The sequence below is a fragment of the Monodon monoceros genome, unplaced genomic scaffold (genome assembly GCF_005190385.1).
Source record: "Monodon monoceros isolate NGI ecotype Baffin Bay Population unplaced genomic scaffold, NGI_Narwhal_1 Super_Scaffold_12, whole genome shotgun sequence".
Lineage (NCBI taxonomy): Eukaryota > Metazoa > Chordata > Mammalia > Artiodactyla > Monodontidae > Monodon > Monodon monoceros.
In genome coordinates, this window is record NW_021703768.1 from 81,374,674 (window position 1) to 81,399,982 (window position 25,309).

At 35.6% G+C, this 25,309-nt stretch overlaps 1 pseudogene; it reads left to right on the forward strand.

Annotated features, from left to right (window-relative positions):
* Positions 1 to 22,289: 22,289 nt before the first annotated feature.
* LOC114892105 overlaps positions 22,290 to 25,309 on the forward strand; it is a 102,062-nt pseudogene continuing 99,042 nt past the window's right edge.

Sequence of the window (25,309 nt, forward strand, 5' to 3'; positions counted from 1 at the left end):
CACAACGTAGCATTCTGGTCCCTGCAAAATTATCTTTGAAAAGTGAAGGAGAAATAAAGACTCTCTCAGCAAAACAAAAATTGAGGAAAGTTGTTATTTATAGAGTTGCCTTGTAAGAAATAATTAAAAACTTCATTAGAGAGAAGGAAAATAATATAGGTCAGAAACTTTGATCTACATAAAGAAAGAAAAAACACAGGTGAAGGAATAAGTGAAGGTAAAAAAAATTAATTTTCTTATTCTTAATTAATCTAAAGATGTAGTATAAGTGCCTGACACTAAGCTTTTGATTGCCAAGGCATTCATTTCAAAAGACATCCGTCTTGAATAAATACATGGCTAGCTGTATGACACAGCTCCTAGCAAAACAACCAGAAATTAGGCCTCCACACCCAGGCCGTTTCCTTTTCAGAAAACGCTGGGCCACCACTCCAGTGACCCCACCTCCACCCTCCCATGTCCAAATTCCCACCTCTTAAGCTACAGATTGGCCAGTAATGAGTGATCCAGTGAAACCCAGACAACCCACCCTCAGATCCTAATAAAAGTGGAGCCTAAATCCATGTTATCTCTCTCCCCGCTTCCCCCCACCACTCTTTTCCTCACAACCTCACTCTGTGACCCTTGGGCATGCCAAGTACACTCTAAGACCTTTGAGTAATCAATCTTTTTCCACAAAGTTCTCCGATGGTTTTTGCTGAAATGTGTCCTGTGACATAATATGCATCATAATAGAAAACAGAAGGGGTGGCCCAGCCATAGCATTGGCCCCAGTGGGGGAAATGTGTGTGGGGTTCCCTCTGAGTAATATGGGCCCAGGCAAGTGCCTCAGGCATTCCTAGCTGAGAGCGTCACCATCAACAGGCTGGGACTGACACAACAGATAAGAGTTTGTTAATATAATAATAGCAACATTGTATTTGATATGTATGCTTTTGTATGTTTATGTATAGGAGAAATGTATGACAGCAATGAGACAAGGAACAAGAGGGAGAGATTAGGATTATTTTATTATGATACACTACCTATGAAGCAGTATAGTGTTATTTAAAAGTAGAATTGGATTAGTTGTAAATGTGTATGGCAAACTCTAGGGCAATCACTAAAAAAAAGTAAAGAAAGAAATTTTTTAAAGTATGAAAAAGAAATATAACTACAACTGATAGGCTAAGAAAAGAGAAAAAGAGAATAATAGAAAATGCTCAATTAAAGCCACAAAAGGCAGAGAAAGAGTGGAAGATAAAATAGGAGCAAACAACAAGGGGGAAAAAAATAGAAAACTGTAACAGTAGATATAATCCAACTATATAATCATGTTGAATGTCAATGGTCTAAATGCACCAATTAGAAGATAGATGTTGTCAGAGTGAATCAAACAACAGACACAACTATATGTTGTCTACAAGGGTCCTACTTAAAGTAAAAAGACAAATATAGATTAAAAGTGGATAAAGGAAAATATAACACGCTAACAGTAATCCAAAGAAATGGGAGTAGATATATTGATTTCAAACAAAGCAGGACTCAAAGTAAAGAAAGGTATCAGGGGCAGTATGTAAAAAGGGGCATACATAATGATAAAGGGGAAAATTCTCCAAGAAGACAGAATGATCCTTAGTATATATGCACCTAACAACAGAGCATCAGCACATTGATAAATTTACAAAAAGGGATTGTCAAAAACATACAGTATGTACATAACATAGAATGAATTAAAATGTTATGAATACTTTATAAAACTAACAAGTTGCATTTTAATCATTACATCTTATTTAAAATATTTTGAATATATCTCCCCAAATGAATGTATAATACTTGGCAAAATAAAGCTACATCATGCATACATTCTAAGTATTTGTGTGCTTTACAGGGGTTAAGCATTTATTTTGAGAGTACTATAGAGCTATAGTGCTTCAGTATACACATATGTACAACATATCAGTTAATTTATACAAAATCATATACATATAACATCATAACTTATAAAAAAGCAAATGTGAAATTTATAGGATCTCATGATATTTATTTTTCTATTAAATAGCACAGGTTTTCATATCCTCAAGTTACTAAATCCTCAAAACATACTTTGAGGTGCACCATAAATTTATTAATGAAGTAATGGGTTCAAAAGTATTGATTTTCTCAAGGTCACACAGTTATTAATCTGCTTCTGGATTTGACCAAAGTTTATTGATTCCAATTTGGGACATTTAAAATTTTATATCACACTTCCTTATGCTCACTTAAAAATACTCTGGCAGCTATAGATCTAAATTAATATCAGTACATTGAATATAACTGCCATGTGTACTAGGAGATAGACTGAAATGAAGAGTTGACAGTTTTGTAAAAGTAAACTTAAAAATTAACTTTAGAACATATGAGTTTCAAAGGCTCTTCTTCCTTAGGGATGCTTGGGTATAATTTCATAGGAAGAACACAACTCTAGCAATTATTAGTTACTGTAATCTCCTGGTGCGAATGTAAGTAATTATCAATACATTCCATCAAGACCATAAGGGAAAGAATGTAAAACATGAATCTTTAAGTCATTTAAATTGCTTTAAGAGATGAAACTATGCAGAAACAATTGTATGCAAAGAGAAGTTTTGCATCTCACAGTACTAAAATTTTAGAAGGAATGTTTTAAAATTAAATCTAAAACTCCTGTTTCCTTAATAAATATTTATTGAATATATGAGATATGTCAACTTGCTTAATTCTGGGGATGTCTAATCTCTGTTCCCATGAGGTGGAGTAGGAGGACTGAAATAGATTCTTTAAATAGGTCACTTACAATACAACTAAATAAGTGCAATGAGAGATGTGGAAAGGGTATTATAAAAACATAGAGGGTAAGGGGATAAGGGGAAAGAGTGAGAGTCACTGATAGCTTTCACAGTCTAAAATCAATTTAAATAGGTAAAAAGGAGTTCAGCAGGTGAAAAGGTGATGGAAAGGCATTTCAAACAGAGATCATGCATCCAAAAAAGCCAAGCAAATGCATAGAACATCATAAATATAAAACTTGAGTGACAACAATGAAGCTAGAGCATCAGACAGATATGGAGACTTATTAAATAAAAATGTATGGCATTTTTTTCTAGAGTTTAATTAAATTGTAAAAAGATGAATGGCATATTTAGATTCATATTTTAAGTGAGCCTCTGTGATTTTATTTTTTTTTAATTAATTAATTTATTTATTTATGGCTGTGTTGGGTCTTTGTTGCTGCTCACAGACTTTCTCTAGTTGCGGAGAGTGGGGGCTACTCTTCATTGCCGTGCGCGGGCTTCTCATCACAGTGGCTTCTCTTGTTGCAGAGCACGGGCTCTAGGCGAGCAGGCTTCAGTAGTTGTGGCATGCAGGCTCAGTAGTTGTGGTGCGCGGGCTTAGTTGCTCCGCGACATGTGGGATCTTCCCCAGCCAGGGATCGAACCCGTGTCCCCTACATTGGCAGGTGGATTCTTAACCACTGCGCCACCAGGGAAGTCCTGTGATTTTAATTTTGATACCACTTAAAACAATATTAAAATATTAAGTATCTCATCATACATTTTTAGTTGACATTTTTCTTAAGTTAATTTGAAATTCATATGCCGTCTTAAGAAAAATACAAAGGAATGTTGTGTACCCTTTACCCAGTTTCCCATATTGGTAATACTTTGAAAAATTAGTACAATATCATGATAGGATACTGACATTGATACGATCCACTAATCTTATTTACACTTCCCTAGTTTCACTTCTTATTTGCCTGTGCTTGTGTGTACACACATGCACATGTTTAGTTCCATACAATTTTGTCACCTGTGTACATTTCTGAATCAACCACCACAGCCAAGATACTAAACAGTTCCTTGGTCACAAGGATCCCAGTATTGCCTTTCTGTAACCATACCTTCTTGCCCTTCCTTTATCCTCCCTAAATCTAGGCAACCAATAATACATTCTCCATTTCTAAAGTTTATTTCAAAAGTTACATACATAGAACCATACATTATATAACTTTTGAGATTGGCTTTCACACAAAATAATTCTCTGGAGATTCATCCAAGTCGTCGTGTATATTAATAGTTCATTCTCAATTATTGCAGAGTAATATTCCATGGTATGTATTTACTACAGTTGTTTTGCTCTTTAACTCTTGAAGGATATCTGGGCTGTTTCCAGTTTGGGCTATTAAAAATAAGATTGACTATTATGAATATTCATGTAGAGGTTTTGTGTGAACACAAGTTTTCATCTCTATGGAATAAAAAACCAGTAGTGCAATTGCTGGGTTGAATTGTAATTACAGCTCTAGTTTTATAGAAAACTGCCAAAGTATTTTCTAGAGTGCCTGTGCCATTTTACATTCTCACCAGCAGTGTAAGAGTTACGCAGTTTCTTTACTCCTTTCCACTATTCGACATTTTCACTCTATTTTAGTCACTCTGATAGCTAAGTAGTGATATCTCATTATGATTTTAATTTGTATTTCCTTAATGTCTAATGACATTATATGCGTTTATATGCTATCTGCATATCCTCATCAGTGAAATGTCCAGTCATGCCACTTGCCCATTTTCTAATTGGATTTTTACAAATATTCCATGTGTTTATAGAGATTTTCCTGTTGTCTTTCTATTTTAATTTGATTCTTTTATGAACAGAAAAGACACTCTCTATACTTTCAATTCTTTAAATTTATGATATAAGCTATGGGCTATTTTGGTGAATATTTCATTTTGGAAAAATGTTTATTTTGCTGTTATTGGTTGCTATTCAATATGTAACATGTAGATCTTGCTAGTTGACTGTGCTGATCCACGTATCTTTGATTTCTTCATTGACCTACTGAACAACTGCTCAGTAGCATGTTGTTCAGTCTCCATGTATTTGTGATTTTACAAGGTTTCTTCGTGTATTCAATTTCTACTTTCATATCATTGTGATTGAAGAAGACGCTTGATATGATTCCAATCTTAAATTTGTTGAGGGTTGTTTTGTGTCTTAACATATGGCTTATCCTTGATAAAGTTCCATGCGCACTTAAGAAAAATGTGTATTTTGCTTTATTTGGATGAAATATTCTACATAAATCTATCAAATCCATCTGGTCTAATGTTTCATTTAAGGCTACTCTTGTTGAATTTCAGTCTGGATGATCTATCCATTAATGAAGGTGGTGTATTAAAGTCCCCTACTATTATTTTGTTGCTGTCAATTTCTCCATTCAGGTCTGGTAATAATTGTTTTATATATTTTGGTGCTCCTATGGTAGGTGCATATATATTAATAACTGTTATGTCTTTTTATGCTTTGTCTTATTGATTTATCATTATATATTGTCCATTTTCGTCTCTTGTTACTTCTTTTAGCTGGAAGTCTATTTTGTCTGATATGAGTATGGCTGATATGAGTATGGCTATACCCACTTTCTTTTGGCTGCCATCTTCTAGGAGTATCATCTTCCATCCCTTCACTTTGAGCCTATTTTTGCCTTTATAGCTGAGTTGAGTCTCCCGAAGGCAGCATATAATTTGGTTTTGTTTTTTAATCAATCCAGCTACTCTGTCTTTTGATTGGTGAACTCAATCCACTTATATTTAGGGTGCTTATTAATAGATGAGGACTTAGTATGGCCATTTCATCTTTTGTTTTCTGGTTGTTCTATATCTCCATTGTTTCTTTTTCCTTGTGTTTCTGTCTGCCATTTTACTTTGGTGCTTTTCTATCACGTTTTTCTGTTTCCTCTTTTTTTTACGTTTTGTGTCTCTGCTCTAGATTTATGACCTGTGATTACCACGATGTTTGTATAAAACAACTCATAGATAAAATAGTCCTTTTTCTGCTGACAGCATCTTATCTTCATTTACCTATACAGGTTCCATCCTTTTCCTCTTACCCTTTTGTGTTTTTGTTGTCTCAAATTATCCCTTTTATATTTGGAATTTGTTACCAAATTGAAGTAGCTATAGTGATTTTTTCCCTTTTTCTCCCTTTAAACTTTATGCTATAATAATGTGTTTAAAAACCTATTCTGATTAAAGGTTGTAATTTTCTGGTTCTGTCATTTATCATCTTACTCAAAGTTTTGTGTACTTTTTCCTTTTTCTGGTATAAGAACACATTTCAACATTTCTTATAAAGGCCTAGTGTTGATGAACTCCCTCAGCTTTTGTTTGTCTGGGAAAGTATTGCTCGTTCATATCTAAATGATAACTCCTCTGGACAGAGTAATCTTGGGTGACAGTTTTATCATTCAGTATTTTGAGAATGTCATTCCACTCTCTCCCGTCCTGCAGAGTTTCCGCCGAGAAATCTGTGGATTGCCTAATGGGGGTTCCTTTGTAGGTTACCATTCTTTTTCCCCTGGCTGCCTTTAAATTTCTTTCTTTGCCATTGACTTTGGACAATTTTAATATAATATGCCTTCAAGAAGGTCTTTTTGCATTGAGGTAATTATGTGTTCTCTTAGTTTCATGGATTTGTACATCCAGTTCCTTCCCCAGTTTTGGGAAGTTTTCAACTATTATTTCTTTAAATAAACTCTCTGCTTATCTTCTTCTTCTCTTCTCCTTCTGGGATACCCTTTACCTTAATGTTGCCCTTCCTAAAAGAGTTAGATACTTCTGATACAATTTCCTAAATATTTTTTTAATTTCTCTTTCCTCTTCTACTTGTATCATTTCTAGATTTCCATCATTGATCTTACAAATTCCCTCTTCCATATACTCTGTTCTGTATCCAATGCTTTTTTTTTCTAATTTATTTATTTATTTTTGGCTGCATTGGGTCTTCATTGCTGCACAGGGGCTCTCTCCTTGCGGCAAGCAGGGGTACTCTTCGTTGCAGTGTGTGTGCTTCTCATTGCGGTGGCTTCTCTTGTTGCGGAGCATGGACTGTAGGTGTGCAGGCTCAGTAGTCGTGGCCCACAGGCTTCAGTAGTTGTGGCCCGCAGGCTTCAGTAGTTGTGGCTTGCGGGCTCCAGATCACAGGCTCAGTGGTTGTGGTGCACGGGCTTAGCTGCTCCGCATCTTGTGGGATCTTCCCGGACCAGGGCTCAAACCTGTGTTCCCTGCATTGGCAGGCAGATTCTTAACCACTGTGCCACCAGGGAAGTCCCTCCAATGCTTTTTAATGCATTCTTCATCTCATTTATTGTGCTCTTCAGCTCCAGAATTTATTTGGTTCTTTTTATAGAGTTTCAGTCTCTTTGGTAAAGTATTTATTCTGTTCATTAATTTTATTCCTGAGCTCATTGAACTGCCCAAGTGTTCTTGTAGCTCACTAAGTTCCTTCGTGACAGCTATTTTGAGTTCTCAATATTCCATGATGCGATATTCCGTGACGTTAAGTTTGGTTTCTGGAGAATTGTTGTTTTCTTTTTGTGGTACAATGTTACTGTGATTCTTCATGAGTTCACGAGTTGTTCCTCTGCTGACATATCTGATGCAACAGTGCCTTTCTATCTGATTCTAATGATTCAATAGGTTAGAAATTAGAGGCTTTTCTTGTTTTCCAGTAGGTGGCGCTATAGCAGAAGGTTTGGTTTCTCTTTTCTGAGCTGCCTCTGGTGATATATGAGAGTCAGCACTCTCCACCTCCTCTGTCGGAGGGGTTGTGCCATGGCCGCATTATTGCTTTTTGTGCCTTCAGAGCTGTTGGTGCCTTTCTGCTGCCAGTGTCACTGGCATCGCTGCCTAGGGCACTGGAATGGTGGGCTCTCCCACTGTGTCTGGGATCCCTTGACTCACAGGCTCCACCTCCACAGGGGAGTGTGGGAGCTGGAATTACCTGGGTCCTTCTGCCTTGTCTGGCATTTGTAAGGTTCACAGGCTCTGCTAGTGTGGGTGGAGGGGGCAGGGGGCCAGAGTCATTGGCACCTCAGTGGCTGGAGGGACGGAGTCCCAGGCCCCACCACCATTGTTGCCCAGTTACCTGAAGCCGTGGGCACCACTGTGGCCAGGAGACTGGAGTCATGTTCTCTGGGGCTGCAGGCTCTGCTGCTCTGCGCAGAGGGCTGGGATGGCAGGCACCACCTCTTCTGTTCTCCACGGTTCCACCTCCTCTATGTTTTCCAGTCACCCGCCTTTAGGTGTACAAATGTATGGAATTCTCTGGTGTCCTGGTGCATTGGGCAGAGGCACCTTTGTTGAGTTGTGGATGTTTTATTCATTGTAGATTGAAGGGGAGAGCCAAAGGGAGCTTATCATCTGCCATTCTGTTGACTTCAGTCCTGTGTCAATTCTTATGTATCATGTTGTCTTATAATTCAAATCCAATACATGAATACCTTTAAACAAATTAGCATTATCTCACAAAAATTCTTATACTTTCGTTCCTTCATTACTTAAGCTTTCATATTTCAAACTGTGAAAAGTACAACATGCCCATATATCTCTAACTGCTACGATTAAAAAGGTTTTTCCTTTAGCTACCTAACATTCAATGGAGAAAAAAGCTTCCTGATGTATTCTCAATGGTGATAATAACCTTTGAAAGTACTTTCTGATGGTACTAAACAACCACCAAAATTTTTGAATAATTACCTAAATATATTTGCACATTTTATAAAAAAAGAATATTGTTCCGTTGCAATTTCTTAGTAAACAAAAAATTGTGTATCACAATACATTAAAACTTGAGTGCTTGTACACTGAATAGTACCTTGAAGTAATAACAATGGCAGGTAATTTATAGCTCACTGAATATTTTCTTTCTTGCATTTAATAATTAAAGATACTCTGTCTAGTCACTTCATTATCCAATAGACAGTTACTTGGACATTAGAAAGTACAGGTTCAAAATCATTACTTAATATCTGCAACAATGAAGACCACAAAGAGGTACCCAATATTAAATTAATCAACTTTAGTCATTGAAAGTAAGTAATTTAGGAAATAATTCTATCCATCTGAACATTTTGGAAATACACTGGTGAGAATCAACAAAATTAAAACTAATGTCCAATTCAAAACTTAACATCAGAATTGAAGAGAACAGTACACAAGACCAAAATTTAATGATATAATTTATTCACACCTTCAAGTCTCTCCCTTTAATTTTTCTTTAGGACTTGTCTCAGCTAGATGGCAACTCACTTTCCTCTGATGTGCTCTTTAATCTCCATTAGGGCAAAAGCTTACTACCGTCTCATGATTTACACACTTAGCCTTTTGGAAGATGAAAATTATTGAAGTGATTTGTTGGTTTCTTGATTGATTTTGTAATCAATGCCAAATTACTTCATAGTTGCTGTTCCTAGGTCAGAATATCCACACTTCCCATTAAGCTCTTGAATCAAAAGTACTAATGTGATAGTAGAAAGAGACATATCCCAAAGAAGAAATAAATCAAAACAGAAATCTCCCCAAAGAAAAGGATATTCACTTACAGTGAATAATCAAAGCAAATTACAAAAAGCAGGAAGCACAATAGTTAATGCTATAAAACTGTGTAAATATATTTGTATGGTGCATTACTAAGTCTGTTCATAAAAATATAGTACAAGTCAATCTTGAGTAAATACAGAAATACTCTGACAGAAGCGGTGAATCAATAAAGAAAAAGGCAGTTAACAACAGAATAATTATGAATGGGTTTCACGATTCAAAAGACAGCATGCAGAACCTATTCAATTTGATCACTGCTATAAAAGTCCCATTTCCATCAACTGAATGTGTTTTTCTGGAACCACTGAAATTCAATCATTTGTGCATACTACTACTTAGAATGACCATTTTTATGAGTAGTAACATGGCTTTTCATGTCATTTGCATTCATATAATTTTGTATATAATTACTTATTTTGATCAAAGATTTCCAACTGTTAACTGTGTTAAAATAACCAAAATTCATGCATAGTCATCACCTCCATTAAATTAGACCTCTTGGATTATTCTGAGTGTTCTTTGGAGGACATGATTCCTAATCTCTCATATAATCAATTGAAATTACACTTTGGGTTCATATATTGGTCAGAAAGGATAGATCAATGTAGCATGGATTGGTCAGGACACACAGGAATCCTGTCTCTTGAAGAGCCATGATGTTACGTACTTCCAGGCAGTTGTGACTTTTGAGTAACAACTGAGCAACTAACTGTACGTGTCACAGACAGTACTAGGGGTTACTGGTTACATGATACTGCTTGACAAGGTTCCCGTAGCTATACTTTTACATATTTTGAATGTGTATGTGTGTGTGTGTGTGTGTGTGTGTGTGTATTTCCCAAGGGCAAACCACTTGGATGTGATTTTATAGGAATTCAATGAATAAAACTTTTAGTAATCAAATTTCAAAACAAGTGGGTTTAGCAAGGTCATATTTATAACTTTACTGTAGAAATGTTTAGAGTCAATATTTGAAAATAAGCTTAAATCTCTATCAGTCAGTGTTCTCCAGAGAAACAGAACCAATAAGATCTGTGTTTTATACATATACATATACATATACACATACATATACACATGCATATACATATATACATAGGCATATACATATATATGCATAGGCATGTACATTTATCTATCAAGACAGAGAAAGAGAGAAAGATTGATTTTATTTATTATAAGGAATGGGCTCACAGGATTATGAAGACTGGTAAATTTAAGTCTAAAGTGTGGTCCAGCAGACTTGAGACCTAGGAGAGCCAATGGTGTAGATGAAGTCTGAAGGTGTTAGCTGAAGAATTCACTTAACTCGGGGAAGGGTCATTCTATTTGATCTATTCAGGCTTTCAGCTGATTGGATGAGGCCTGCTCATATTCTGAAGTACATCTGCTTTACTCAGCCAGTTAAAATGTTGTGTGACATAATCATTGACTAACGGGAACAACTACCAATCAATAATCTCTTTTCATACTTTCCTCTCCATATCATCCCAATCCTTTTGTAACATACAATTGAATTTTCTGCATTAAAGATTATCTATAACCTCCTAATTGACAAAAGTGGCATTTTTTTCTGCTCTTAGATTATTTGATAGAATATTTAACTTTGATGATCCTTCATTCTTTTTTTTCAGTTTGTTTCTTTTGTCGTGATCTAACAGCCTTGTCCAAGTTGTCTTCTAAAACCAGATGCAACTCTCAAAGCCAGTTGTAATTAATTCTTCCTTTAAAAGATTAGCTAATGTGTTCTTTCCTTTTTATTTCTATTGCCACTGCTCCAGAAAAGGATACTCATCATCTTCCCACAGACTACTTCAATACCTTTCTGTTATACTTGTTTTCCGTCCTGCCTTCCACATACCCAATATTTACCACTGCCGCTGCCAGACTAACACTTCAAAATCACAGTTCTTTTCATACCAGCCCATTTGTCAAATCATTCACTAGCTTATTTACAGAATTTGTAGTACTTCACTGTATGGCCTAATTTACTTTCCCTTATGCATAATAATATTCATCTGTTGTTGTCTGCTTCCTGCCCCAGAATATTTCAGGTACCCACATGAGTTTGCATCAGTTCTAAAAGTGAAGGGCATATCCCTTCTTCTGTAGGTGAACTTCTTAAAGATCTTGTTTAAGTATTACCTCCCCTATGATGCCTTTCTTCATTCTCCCTGAACACCCATGATGCACATCAATCATTATTTCTGGTCATTCCCACTAGGATCGTTACAGTTCCTAATTTCCCTGCTTCCAGTGATATTCTCTAAATAGTTGTATGCCTGGAGGATTCTCCTTGGTCTACATGTCTTAACTCAGATTTTATCTTCTCACAGATGTTTTCCTTGACTTTAACTCAGTATAAACTTCATAATACTTTTCAGTGTCTAAATTTATCTCTTTGTTGTATTTATTCACTTTTTTTTTTAACTATCTCATGTACTCGATGTAAACTCTTATGGAGACAGGAATCTTTTATGAAGACAATTACTTCAGAGCAGTTTTAGGTTCACAGCAAAAATGAGGGGAAGGTACATATATCTCCTGGTCTCACACATGCATAGTCTTCTCCATCAACATCTTTCACCAGAGTTGTACATTTGTTACATCTGATGAACCTACGCTGACAAATCATAGTCACTCAAAGTCCATAGTTTACATTACAGTCACTCTTGATATTTTACATTCTATGGGTTTGGACAAATGCATAGTGACACATATCCATCATGATGGTAACATATACAGTATTTTCAATGCCCTATAAATCCTCTGTGCTCTGGCTATTTATCCTTTTCTTCCCACAAACCATGGCAACCATGGTTCTTTTAACTGACTATAGTTTTGCCTTTTCCAGAATGTCATGCAGTTGGAATCATACAGTATGTAGCCTTTTCAGATTGGCTTCTTTCACTTAGTAATATGAATTTAAGTGTCTTTCATGTGTTTTCATGGTTTGACAGCTCATTTCTTTTTAGCACTGCATAGTATTTCATTGTTTGGATGTATCACGTTTATTTCTCTAATCATCTACTGAAGGACATCTTGGTTGCTTCCAAATTTTGGCAATTATGAATAAAGCTGCTATAAACATACATATGCAGGTTTTACGTATGGATATACAGTTATTGGACTGTATACTAAAAGTATATTTCATTTTGTAAGAAACCTCCAAACTGTCTTCCAAAGTAGTTGTATAATTTTGTATTCCCATCAGTGATGAATGAGAGTTCCTTTTGCTCCATGTCTTCATCAGCATTTCACGTTATCAATGTTTTGAAGTTTTGCCATTCTAGTAAGTATGTAGTGGTATCTCATTGTTTTAATTTACATCCCCCTGATGACATATGATGTGCAGCATCTTTTCATATGCTTATTTATATGTGTATATCTTAATTGGTGAGGTGTCTGTTCAGTCCATTTCTAAGTGGGTTGTTTGTTTTTTTATTGTTGAGTTTTAAGAGTTCTTTGTATATTTTGGATAATAGTCCTTTGTCAGATGTGTCTTTTGCATAGTTTTTTTTTTTTCCTGTTCTGGTTTTTATGCTGGAATTTAAGTGTTTTCTCATGGAAGGTACTCAATAAGTATTGGCTATGAATTTTTTATCACAGTTTTTAAATACTTTTCTCTTACCTTAATAGGATTTTTTGAAAGATAAGAAATATAACTTATTTTTGTGCCCTATCTCATCACATAGTTTGGAATATGTTAACTGTTAAATTATGTTTGTTAAATGGGTCACAATCTTTTAATTTTTTTTTAAATTGAAGTATAGTTTATGTACAATATTACATAAGTTACGGGTGGACAACATAGTGATTCACAATGTTTAAAAGTTCTACTCTATTCATAGTTATTATCAAATATTGGCTATATTCCCTATGTTGTACAATATATCCTCATAGCTTATTTACTTCATACACAATGGTTTGTACCACTTAATCCCTTACCCCTATCTTGGATCATAATCTTAACCAAATATTAGAGCAAGTATTTGAGAAACAGTGGAACATGGTGGGAAAATATAACTCAAATGTTTGAGTACTTCTGAAATGATAGGAACTCTAGTGAGGAGATTTTATACTGTACATATTACAGATAAGGAAACAACAGTAAGAGATTTTATCAAATTATCTAGTTTATGAGAATGGGGCCTATATTCTTATCTCAGCATACCTGAATGCAATATTTTGCATCTTATGCTCTTCTATTTGGATTCAGGAAGGAAAAAAATCTCAAAAAACAACACTGGCTTTCACTTGAGTTTCAATTTCTTCATTGCACAACAGAAGACATAGTAATAACTACTTTATATTTTTTAAATCATGCAGATAAAATGAGAAAATGTATCTCTAATGCTTAGCTCACTTGATATGAATACTGTGAGGTTACATTTGGCTGTTTATACCTTACAGTTAATGATAGGCAGTGGCCTCACTGTTGAAGAGGAGGAAATACAGTGTGCAAACCATGGTTGTCTGTCTCTTGTCTGAAGGAAGCCCTTACTGTACTCAGCCTTTTCTGTTAAGGGCTAAGGGATTTCCACATCATCGGCTAGGTATATATCATGGGTCCTAAGAAATGGAATCACAAAATTAAGTAAATTTCATTTCATACTATTATCTGTGTTGTTTTCTTCAGGTTACAAATCAAACCAAATGGTACAAGAATCACATACGGAAACAAGATTATGTAGAAATAATCATAGTATATAATTGTAATCATAGAATAAAGCAATACTCCCCATCTTTTTTAGTTGTCTTAAATAAGGTCCATTCATATTTTAAACTCTTTTAGGGACATTTTAAGTATAACTAGTTATCTATTACCAAAGTTTTAAAAAAAGACAAACAAGATATAAATTAATCCTGGTCTATATAATTCCAGAATTCACATTTATCATTAAAAGCCAAACAAACCTGACATACTTTGTAGTGAGGAACAGTTACTGTACAGTTGTAAAGGGTACTTTTTCCACTCTAATTTTATATGTAGGTCTTATATTTATAAAGAGACACATTATTTTGGAACGCATAAATTTAACTATGAGAGAGGAAATTTCTTGATATGTATCTACAAGTGGTTCTCAATAATTCAAAGAGTGGTTTTTAGTGATAAGATCTTGGGACCACTGCCATCTTTTAACCAAGTTCTATTTGAAATTCTGAAATATTAATACTACTTCATTTAAGTAAAATCAACTTCTATTACCAGAATAATTTCAATAGAATTTAATGGAAAATCTTGAATAGTTATGAGTCATCTCCTATTAATGAACACATCAAAACTTCAGTAGATAATTAGAAGTATGAAAGAAATATGTATATTCAAGTAGAATAGCAACTCTCAAAAACAAGTCTAAGTTTTAGTTCAATACATAGTGGACTTACACTCTATCATAAATGTTTAAATTCAAGGCTTAATACAAAACTATTGGATGTTTTACTTTTATAATGCATGTCTTTCTAGTTTAGAATTCATACTTTCAATAAGTTGAAAAATAAAAACCAAAAATTCCATCAGGTCCACTTCCAGTTAGTGTTTTCCTTCAAATTGAAAGTGACATATAGAGCAACATTTAAAGTAAAACTCCCCTCATGGAGTAACACTAAATGGTACCATGCCCTTCTTTCTTGCAGATACAGACCCGTAAAATAATTGAGTTTTACCAAAGATGTCCAAAAGTTTTTCTAAATATACTAGAGTGGGACCATTCTGACACAAAAACATATGCCACAAACTGCCAAAGGCTGTAAAATGTGCCACAAGCATAAATTGTTTTAAAAACGGAGTTGGGCAAGTATTTGGAGAAAAGAAATACTGAAGGGCAGATCTGCTAAATCAAAAGGAAGCGATGGGCAATAAATGCCAAGCTACTGAATTCTTGCAAGATTTACTGCAAATTCTTCCTGTGCAGTAGCCTCATTTTTTTTTCTTGTAAGGAAAATGAAGTTATTACAAGGTATCATGCCAAATCTCATGAAATGTCATGACAAAGCACTAAAAAATGGTCACTTTCTGCATGAAGCTCCTGAAGATGATTCTGTAGTATTAAAACTCTCCAGTGAACTACAGCTATTTTTAGGGGGGAAAAAACACTTTGTTCATTTTATTTAATTTCTTAATACAGGGCATTTTTTATTATTTTGTGTTTTTACATTTAACATTTATTTGGAAGACTTCCAGTAATGTCAGTGTTCATGGAAACTAACCTGTTATTTTTTAATAAGGAAGAAGTCATTGACTCCTTCCCAGATAGGGCATGTATTTAGCTTTGTTTTTCCAGTAAACAAGATGCATTTCAGTTTCAGTCACTTTCCCTGACCCATATATTACTAAATACATTTATTTATAGAACTGAGATTTATTTAACAAAATTAAACTAACAGGCATATGCAGAGGTGTGAACCATGATGATGGTGTTATAAACACTACAGTAGTTACCTACAAATATTGGGTCAAACTCAGTGGATCAGAAACTGAGTTCTCTAAGCCAGACACAATTCCCCACCAACACACTGTCATTCTTTCGGTAAACCTCTTTCGTTGAATCACTCCAGAATCCTTTCCTCAAACTGTAAACGTTGGAATCAACCTTGGGTGCTCTTCCTCCCTTATACCTACTATGATGGACTCAGAGATGTGCCACCTCCCAAATCTCCCTGCAAAGATGCTCTTGTTTCCCAGATACTAACAAAGGCTGTCACCAGACAGTCTTTGGCAGTTGGCCCCTTCAGGGGTTGCCTTGGCTTCAATGAACTGCCTCAGTCAAAGTCATGCTGTTGGGAGTGTGGCCTACATCCAATGATTAATTTTACAGGGATTATAGAAACCCACTAATTTTAGCCCAGAGCAGGACATCTCTGACCAGGAATTTCAGCCTCAGGATCCCCGTTAGGTCTGCTGAGACTGTTTGGACTATATCACAGCTGGATTTCTCTCTCTGCCCATCCCTTACTTCTTCTTTCCCCTTTCTAAAGGTATTGATAACATCATCAACCGTTATAAACACCCTGAACACTAAACTGTCTCAAAGTCTGCTCAGAAAAACCTATATGCTATCCTTCCATACATCACCCCTTAAATATTTTCAGTTGTACCTCTAATTATATAAAAAATGCATCTAGTTTTATCATCTTCATTGATTCTGCCTCATTATAGTCTATCATTTCTACATGAGGTCAAAGAGAGACCTCCTAAGGGAGGTCATCTTTTCTAGTCCTGTACCTTCAAGTACATACCCCACACAACCGGAAAGAGCTTTAGTGCAAAATAGATTGTCTCTTTCTTTATTCCCTTAGTGATCACCGAACAATTACAGAATAAGGTTTATATCCTTTACACTGCATGCCAAGTCTTCTATTTTTAAGTCATGGTGTACTTTTTCAATCGCAACACATTTTATTCAATCTTGTATACACTGGACTTCAGCCTGGCTCACTGTTTCTTCTTCCCTAAATGTCTGCTTCCCCTCAACCTTGTATGTTTGCATTGATTTCTCTTCCTGAAACATTATTCTTTGTCTTGTAAATTTTTCTTCCCAGATTCAGCTAAAACCACACTTTTTCTCTGATGCCTTTTTGAATTAAATCCTCGCCGATTTCCAAAACTGAGTTGAGTGCTCCCACTCTCTGCTGCCACAACTCTCTGTGCATATGTCAAAAGACATTGTTGGAATTGCCTGGTGGCGCAGTGGTTAAGAATCCGCCTGCCAATGCAGGGGACACGGGTTCGAGCCCTGGTCCGCGAAGATCCCACACGCCGTGGAGCAACTAAGCCCGTGTGCCACAACTACTGAGACTGTGCTCTAGAGCCCATGAGCCACAGCTACTGAAGCCCGCATGCCTAGAGCCTGTACTCCGCAACAAGAGAAGCCACCGCAATGAGAAGCCCGGGCACCGCAACGAAGAGTAGCTCCCGCTCGCCGCAGCTAGAGAAAGTCTGTGCACAGCAACAAAGACCCAACAACAGCCAAAAATAAAATAAATAAATTATATAATTAAAAAAAAATGTCATGTTGTATAATTTTACTTTATCAATCCATTGCTTTTATTAGAATTTAGTTTCCTGATGGTTGTGAATGCCTTTACATCTCTATCAAAAGCACTGGCACATAGGTGTTCTATAACTTACATAGGCTCTGAATAACAAATGAACACATTAAATAAGTACTTTAAAATTCTTTTCTCAGTTGAAAATAACTATGGTTAGTAGAGAAACAAACAATATTGATATAGATGGGCTTTGATTTGTCTGATAAATTTTACATTCATCTGACAAACTTCACTTCTGAGGAGCCCTATAAGTGGATAATTTTCTATATAGGATTTTTATCTTTCAAGTATTGATTAAAAGAGCTTTGATGAAGATAACATTTAGTCGGATATGATTTAAAATTACTGCTTAAGTCCTTTTATAAACATTTGGCATTAATAATAAAGAAAATAAATTTTGTAACCAAAGGTTTCCTCTCTTAAAATATGAACTAATTTAACAAAGAGGCTATAAAATGACATATACTGTGTGCTCAACATGTGTGGGTTGTTTGCATATTTACATTTATCTTACATGTATACAATTTAAAGAGATAAATCACATTTATTTTCATATTTTATATATATGTGTACAGATATAGATTTTAATGCTCTACAGTTTTAAATTCAGAAGGACAAATAAAGGTCAAACTACAATTTCTCTGGTTTATCTTATTTTTTCAAGTTCTCTTTTTTATCAATCTTACCTTTAAATTAATGTGTAGGGTCTAAATCAATATCCTTCCAGGGCTTTTGTTACCTTATCTTGATGTGGTGTTTCTGAACTAATGATAAAAATGCAGCTTATGTTTAGGTTTAGCTCTTCAATTTGAATCTACTGAAGGGCGAACGTACTTCTTTGAACTATCACAACCTTTTAGATTAAAAATAATTATTTTCTGTTTTAATAGAACAGCAATATTGTTGTTCTTTTTCTTCTCCTTCTTCTTTAGAAACTTTTAAATTTGTTTTAAAATTCTTTCCAGTGTTATTACTCTTCTTTGTAGATTCTCCCTGCAGGAAATTTAAACATTCAAAAATAATTTTCCAAAAATTATTGAGGGATCTACAAATGTCATTCAGCATGATTTTCTGTGATTACTTGCATCAGACTCACTGAGAGTATGTCTGTGGGGTTCCTTTTATTCATTCAAAGTCACACATCCTTTAAAAAAGAATATATAATTTTCTTTAAAGAATATAATTCTGCCTTCAGAAAAATACTTATAATAATAATAATTATTATTATAACAAGATTTTCTTCACTGAAAGAATAGACATTTTAGATTTCAGAGAACTTGTGTTCCATTTAACTACTTTTTAGACTAAATATTCATCTCTTTTTAACAGTTTTTCATACATTATTTAATCTAGATCCTACCTTCTCTGGGTCACACTAACCATTCACGTGCATTTTTACCTAGGTGAATACTAAAAGATGGTATGCAGAACTTAACACTAATGTTCCAGTAGGCTGATAGTGCAGAGTTGCAATGAAACTACCATTATTTAGGTAGGCTAAATCACTTTAGCTTTTGAACAAATCATGCTGGAACATATGATTCATCTGCCCATCAGAAACTGCAGAAATGAAATGTTTCATTCTTTTTCAAACACTGGTGATTTTCTTTCAGTATTTTTCCCCTTTTTCTGCCTCCTAAGTCTCCTTCATGCTTCTCTTACAATATTTTGTTCTCCATTTTCTTTGTAAATATTTGAAATTGTTTTTATGATACCCATAGCATGCTTTTAGGTTTTTTGTTGTTCTTTTTTTGTTTTTAATAAAAGAACTTTTGTGAAAGATCTCATTAGGTCCATTCTCTTATCCCAAATACCCACACTTGATACAATTGAATTGAGTGTTGTTTTTTACTGTTTCATTAATTTTTTGTAGTATTTAGATGAATGTCAGTCACATAATAGATGCTCGATTCATTTTTGCTATAAATGTCTGCAATAAAAGAAAATAGATTGCAGCATGATTTTATCAATTGCAACCCAATTTAAAAAATTAAAAATCAGATAAAACACAATCATCCAAAATTTTCAGGACTGAAAGTTAAAAATATCATAAATACCCAACCTAATTAAACAAAAATGTATAAACCACTTTAAATATCGGTTTTTTAGATGATATTATTATTGAGCTACATAAGGAAAAATTCAAATCATATATTACATATAAAAGTAAGATAAAACTGTGTCTTAAGGCAGATTAGAGCTACATATAAAGCAATTTGGATGAATACTTTCAAATCTCATTAACTCATACCCTTGGGGTTATTTGAGGTTATTTTCAAAGCTAAAGCTCCAAAAGAGAAACAGTTGACAGCCTCAGGAGGTTCTTAGACATTTGAGTGCTTTAGGAAAAAGAAATCTTATTTTAATATATATATATTTTTTGCGGTACGCGGGCCTCTCCCTGTTGTGGCCTCTCCCGTTGCAGAGCACAGGCTCCGGACGCGCAGGCTCAGCGGCCATGGCTCATGGGTCCAGCCGCTCCGCAGCATGTGGGATCTTCGTGGACCGGGGCACGAACCCGTGTCCCCTGCATCGGCAGGCGGACTCTCAACCACTGCGCCACCAGCGAAGCCCAAAATCTTATTTTAAACAAATGTTTTATTAGTCAAAATTTTAAGGAGCACCGAATAAGTGAAGTAAATACACCAATATTTAAAAGTGATTGTAACTAGTTGAGGAACTGATGGATATTTCTTTGTTTTGCTGTATGTCTACATTTGCTAAATTTTATTTGATAAGGAGATTATGCTTTTTAAGCTCAGCAGCAATTTATTTGCAAGCACATGAAAGATAATACTTTAAATATAAATCATAAAACCTTTTAAAATTAGTCCAGTGATAGTTATGTATCAATTTTAGATACAGTAGTATAGTAAATGGCATTAATGAAACATAAAGTGCATATTTTAAATATTATAACTTATAATATACACAAGTTTTATCAAAATCCGTATATAATCAAAATGTATACTAAATGAAAAACATGAGTACCTAAACAGTGAAAATAGAAAATATTAATGTAATTAAATTCATAGGTACAACAAATATAGTAGATATTATTGGGAATATGAAGGTAAAAGTATATATCTTTAAGTTAATTATCTGTATATTCTTAACATGACCAAAATTGGGCCAAACAGAGAAAGATACTGGGTGGGCCTAAAAGTGCCTTCAATTTTTTAAGTAAAAATAAAAGACACATTTTTCATTTTCACCAAGAACTTTATTGAACAATATATTTACCTTTTTGTTCCACTACCTTCTGCCATTTTTCAGGCAACTTCATAATTCCATCTTCCCAAAACTTTTTATCTTTTTGAGCAAAGAACTGTTCCATGTGCCTTTTATAGTCTTCCAAGGAATTGAAATTTTTTCCATTAAGAGAATTTTGTAAAGACTGAGATGAATGGAAATCTGAAGGTGCAATGTCTGGTGAACATGGCAGATGAATCAGAACTTCCCAGACAAGCTGTAACAGTTTTTGCCTGGTCATCAAATAAACATGCTGTTTTGTGTTATCCTGATGGAAGGTTTTGCATTTTCTGTTGACTAATTCTGGACACTTTTTATCGAGTGACGCTTTCAGTTGGTCTAATTGGGAGCAGTATTTGTTGGAATTAATCATTTGTTTTCTGGAAGGAGCTCATAATAGAGGACTTCTTTCCAATCCCACCATATACACAACATCACCTTCTTTGGATGAAGATCAGCCTTTGGTGTGGTTGGTGGAGGTTTTTTTTGCTTGCCTCATGATCTGTTCTGTTCCACATTGCTGGACAGTATCCACTTTTCATAGGTCATCACAATTTGTTTTAAAAATGGAACATTTTCATTACGTTTCAGTAGAGAATTGCATGTGGAAGTATGGTCAAGGTTTTTGTTGCTTAACTTATGTGGAACCCAAACATAGAAGCAATGAACATAACCAAGCTGGTGCAAATGATTTTCAGCACTTGATTTGGATATTTTGAGTATGTCATCTATCTCCTGTGTGGTACAATGTTGATTGTTCTCAATTAATGTCTTGATTTGATCATTATCAACTTCAACTGGTCTACCCAACCATGGAGTATTGTCCAGCGAGAAAACTCCAGCACAAAACTTCACAAACCACTTTTGACACATTCGATCAGTCACAGCATCTTCTCCATACACTGCACAAATCTTTTTTTGCGTTTCAGGTGCGTTGTTACCTTTCTTGAGATAATAAAGCATAATATGCCAAAAAATGTTATTTTTCTTCCGTCTTCAATATTAAAATGGCTACCCCCAAATTCACCAATTTTGATGTCTTTTTTTTAAATGCACGCTGATATGACAGCTATCACATACAATCTAACAAAACTGTCTCGAATGAAGTTAAAGACAACTAAGTGCTACTAGAGCCATCTTATGGAAAAAAACGAACGAACCTTTTGGCCCACCCAATACTTTAAAGTGCAAATATATAAAATAGAGCCTCAATCTGCCTTTTAAAGTATCTTTTATATTACTTTGCATTTGTTCATTGTGTATTAGAATGTAAAATTAAGTTGGTGAAAACATCAGATGAATTAGCAAAATTACTTGAGATGCTCAAAAACTGAAAATAATGTTTATGAATGAAATATTAATATAAAGATTTGGAAACTATTATACAATTGATCCAATAGGGCACATATATACACAAACACACAAAAACATATATAAATATTATGGTGAGCCATTAGCACTTGATCATTGGGATTATTTATTTAAAATATTTAGGTTGTAGGTAAAGACACTTGAGGAAAACGGGCTCAAAATGTTGGAGGAAAAAGAATCTCTGGATCTGAGAAACAAGCTAATATAAGTGAAAAATTATAAAGATAAGAAAATATGGAGGGGCAGAGTCAAGATGGTGGCGGGGGAGGACGCAGAGTTCACGTATCCTCACAGCTAGGGCGCCTGCTGGATGATGGTGTGGGACCTCGATGCCCAAGGAGATGGGAGGAACACCCAAGCGACCGAGTAGGATGTGGGGGGCATGAGGGAGAGGAGAAGTGGAGGCTGGACAGGACTGGCGCCCCTGAGGGGTGTCTTGGAGGGGGGATGTTTTCCCACAACTGGAGGGACCCTCAGGGGCTCAGAGGTACAGGGGGGAGCATGCTGAGAGTTTTCCCTGCCAAATCAGGCCCGGGAAGGCTGTGGGGCTCCCGGGCCTGGTCCTCCACCCTCCGAAGTCCCCTCTGGGCCATGATGGTCCTAGGGGCATAGGAGGGAGGTGGGGGGAGAATAGGAGAGGCAGACTGGGAGGGGTTCTCCAGGATCAGAGGATCAGGGGAGGCATGGTGGGAGTTTCCCCTTAACACTCAGCCCTGGGAAGCCTGCTGGGCTCCCAGGCCAGGTCTCCTGCCTTCCAAGGCCAAAGGCATGCCTGGGCCCCTTTTTGCTCCTGTTGAGCCTAAGCCCCACCACCCAACCCAACCCCCCAGGGCCTTTTCCAGACCCGTGGGTCCTAAGCATAGGCCTTGCCCACCATCGAAACCCCGGCCCAGCCTAAGCCCTGACCCCCACAGCCAAGGCCTTTTTCAGCATTTTTTTTTTTCCTCTTCTGTTTCACTATTGTGGTTCTGTTCTACCTCCTGGTTGTTTTTTCATCTATATTTTTATTTTTTTAAATTCTTTCTAACATATCTCTTAGTTTTCTAATTTTATTTTATACTCTTTGTTATTGCGCTGCCCCTTTTTTATTTCTTCTCTTTTTCCTTTTTTTTTCTTGCTACCCACATGGCTTATGGGATCTTGGTTCACGAGCCAGGGGTCAGGCCAGAACTCCTGGGGTGGGAGCTCCAAGTCTGAACCATTGGACTAACAGAGGACCTCAGACCCCAGGGAATATTCATCAGAGTGAGGCCTCCTGCAGGTCCTCATCTTGGCACCAAGACCCAACAGCCTACTCAACAGCTTACAAACTCCTGTGCTGGAAGCTTCAGGCCAAAAAACCAGTAAGACAGGAACACAATCTCACCCATCAAAAAAAAAAATGATGACGAAAAAATGTCATAGATGAAGAAGCAAGGTAAAAACCTACAAGACGAAATAAAAGAAGAGGAATTAGGTGGTCTACCTGAAAAAGAATTCACAGTAATGATAGTAAAGATGATCCAGAATCTCAGAAATAGAATGGAGGCATGGATTGAGAAAATACGAGAAATGTTTAACAAAGATCTAGAAGAACTAAAGAACAAACAAACAGAGATGAACAACACAATAACTGAACTAAAAAATACACTAGAAGGAATCAATAACAGAATAACTGAGGCAGAAGAAGAAATAAGTGAGCTGGAAGACAGAATGGTAGAAATAACTGCCAAGGAGCAGAATAAAGGAAAAAGAATGAAAAGAATTAAAGGCAACCTCAGAGACCTCTGGGACAACACTAAACGCACCAACATTCAAATTATAGGGGTCCCAGAAGAAGAAGAGAAAAAGAAAGGGTCTGAGAAAATATTTGAAGAGATTATAGAGGGAAACTTACCTAACATGGGAAAGGAAATAATCACCCTAGTCCAGGAAGCACAGAGAGTCCCATACAGGATAAACCCTAGGAGAAACACACCAAGACACACATTAATCAAACTAACAAAAATTAAATTCAAAGAAAAAATATTAAAAGCAGCAAGGAAAAAGCAAAAAATAATATACAAAGGAATCCCCACAAGGTTATTGGCTGATTTTTCAGCAGAAACTCTGCAGGCCAGAAGGGAGTGGCAAGATATACTTAAAGTGATGAAAGAGAAAAAGCTACAACCAAGATTACTCTACCCAGCAAGGATCTCATTCAGATTTGACAAAGAAATCAAAAGCTTTTCAGACAGCAAAAGCTAAGAGAATTCAGCACCACCAAACCAGCTTTACAACAAACACTAAAGGAACTTCTTTAGGCAGGAAACACAAGAGAAGAAAACGATCCACAAAAACAAACCCAAAACAATTAAGAAAATGGTAATAGGAACATACATATTGATAATAAACTTGAATGTAAATGGATTAAATGCTCCAACTAAAAGACACAGACTGGCCAAATGGATACAGAAACAAGACCCATATATCTGCTGTCTGCAAGAGACCCACTTCAGACCTAGGAACACATGCAGACTGAAAGTGAAAAGATGGAAAAAGGTATTCCATGCAAATGGAAATCAAAAGACAGCTGGAGTAGCAATACTCATATCAGACAAAATAGACTTCAAAATAAAGACTATTACAAGAGATAAGGCAGGACAGTATGTAATGATCAAGGGATCAGTCTAAGAAGAATATATAACAATTATAAATATTTATGCACCCAATATAGGAGCACCTCAATACATAAGGCAAATGCTAACAGCCATAAAAGGGGAACTCAACAGTAACACAATAATAGTTGGGAACTTTAACACCCTACTTACACCAATGGACAGATCATCCAAAATGAAAATAAATAAGGAAACACAAGCTTTAAAGGACACAATAGACCAGATAGATTTAATTGATACTTATAGGACATTCCACCTGGAAGTGGCAGAATACACTTTCTTCTCAAGTGCACACAGAACATTCTCCAGGATAGATCACATCTTGGGTCACAAATCAAGCCTCAGAAAATTTAAGAAAACTGAAATTGTATCAGGCATCTTTTCTGACAACAATTCTATGAGAGTGGAAATCAATTACAGGAAAAAAACTGTATAAAACACAAATACACGGAGACTAAACAGTGCACTACTAAATAACCAAGAGATAACTGAAGAAATCATAGAAGAAATTAAAAAATACATGGAAACAAATGATAATGAAAACACGTCCCAAAAGCTATGGGACACAGAAAAAGTAGTTCTAGGAGGGAAGTTAATAGCAATCCAAACTCACCTCAA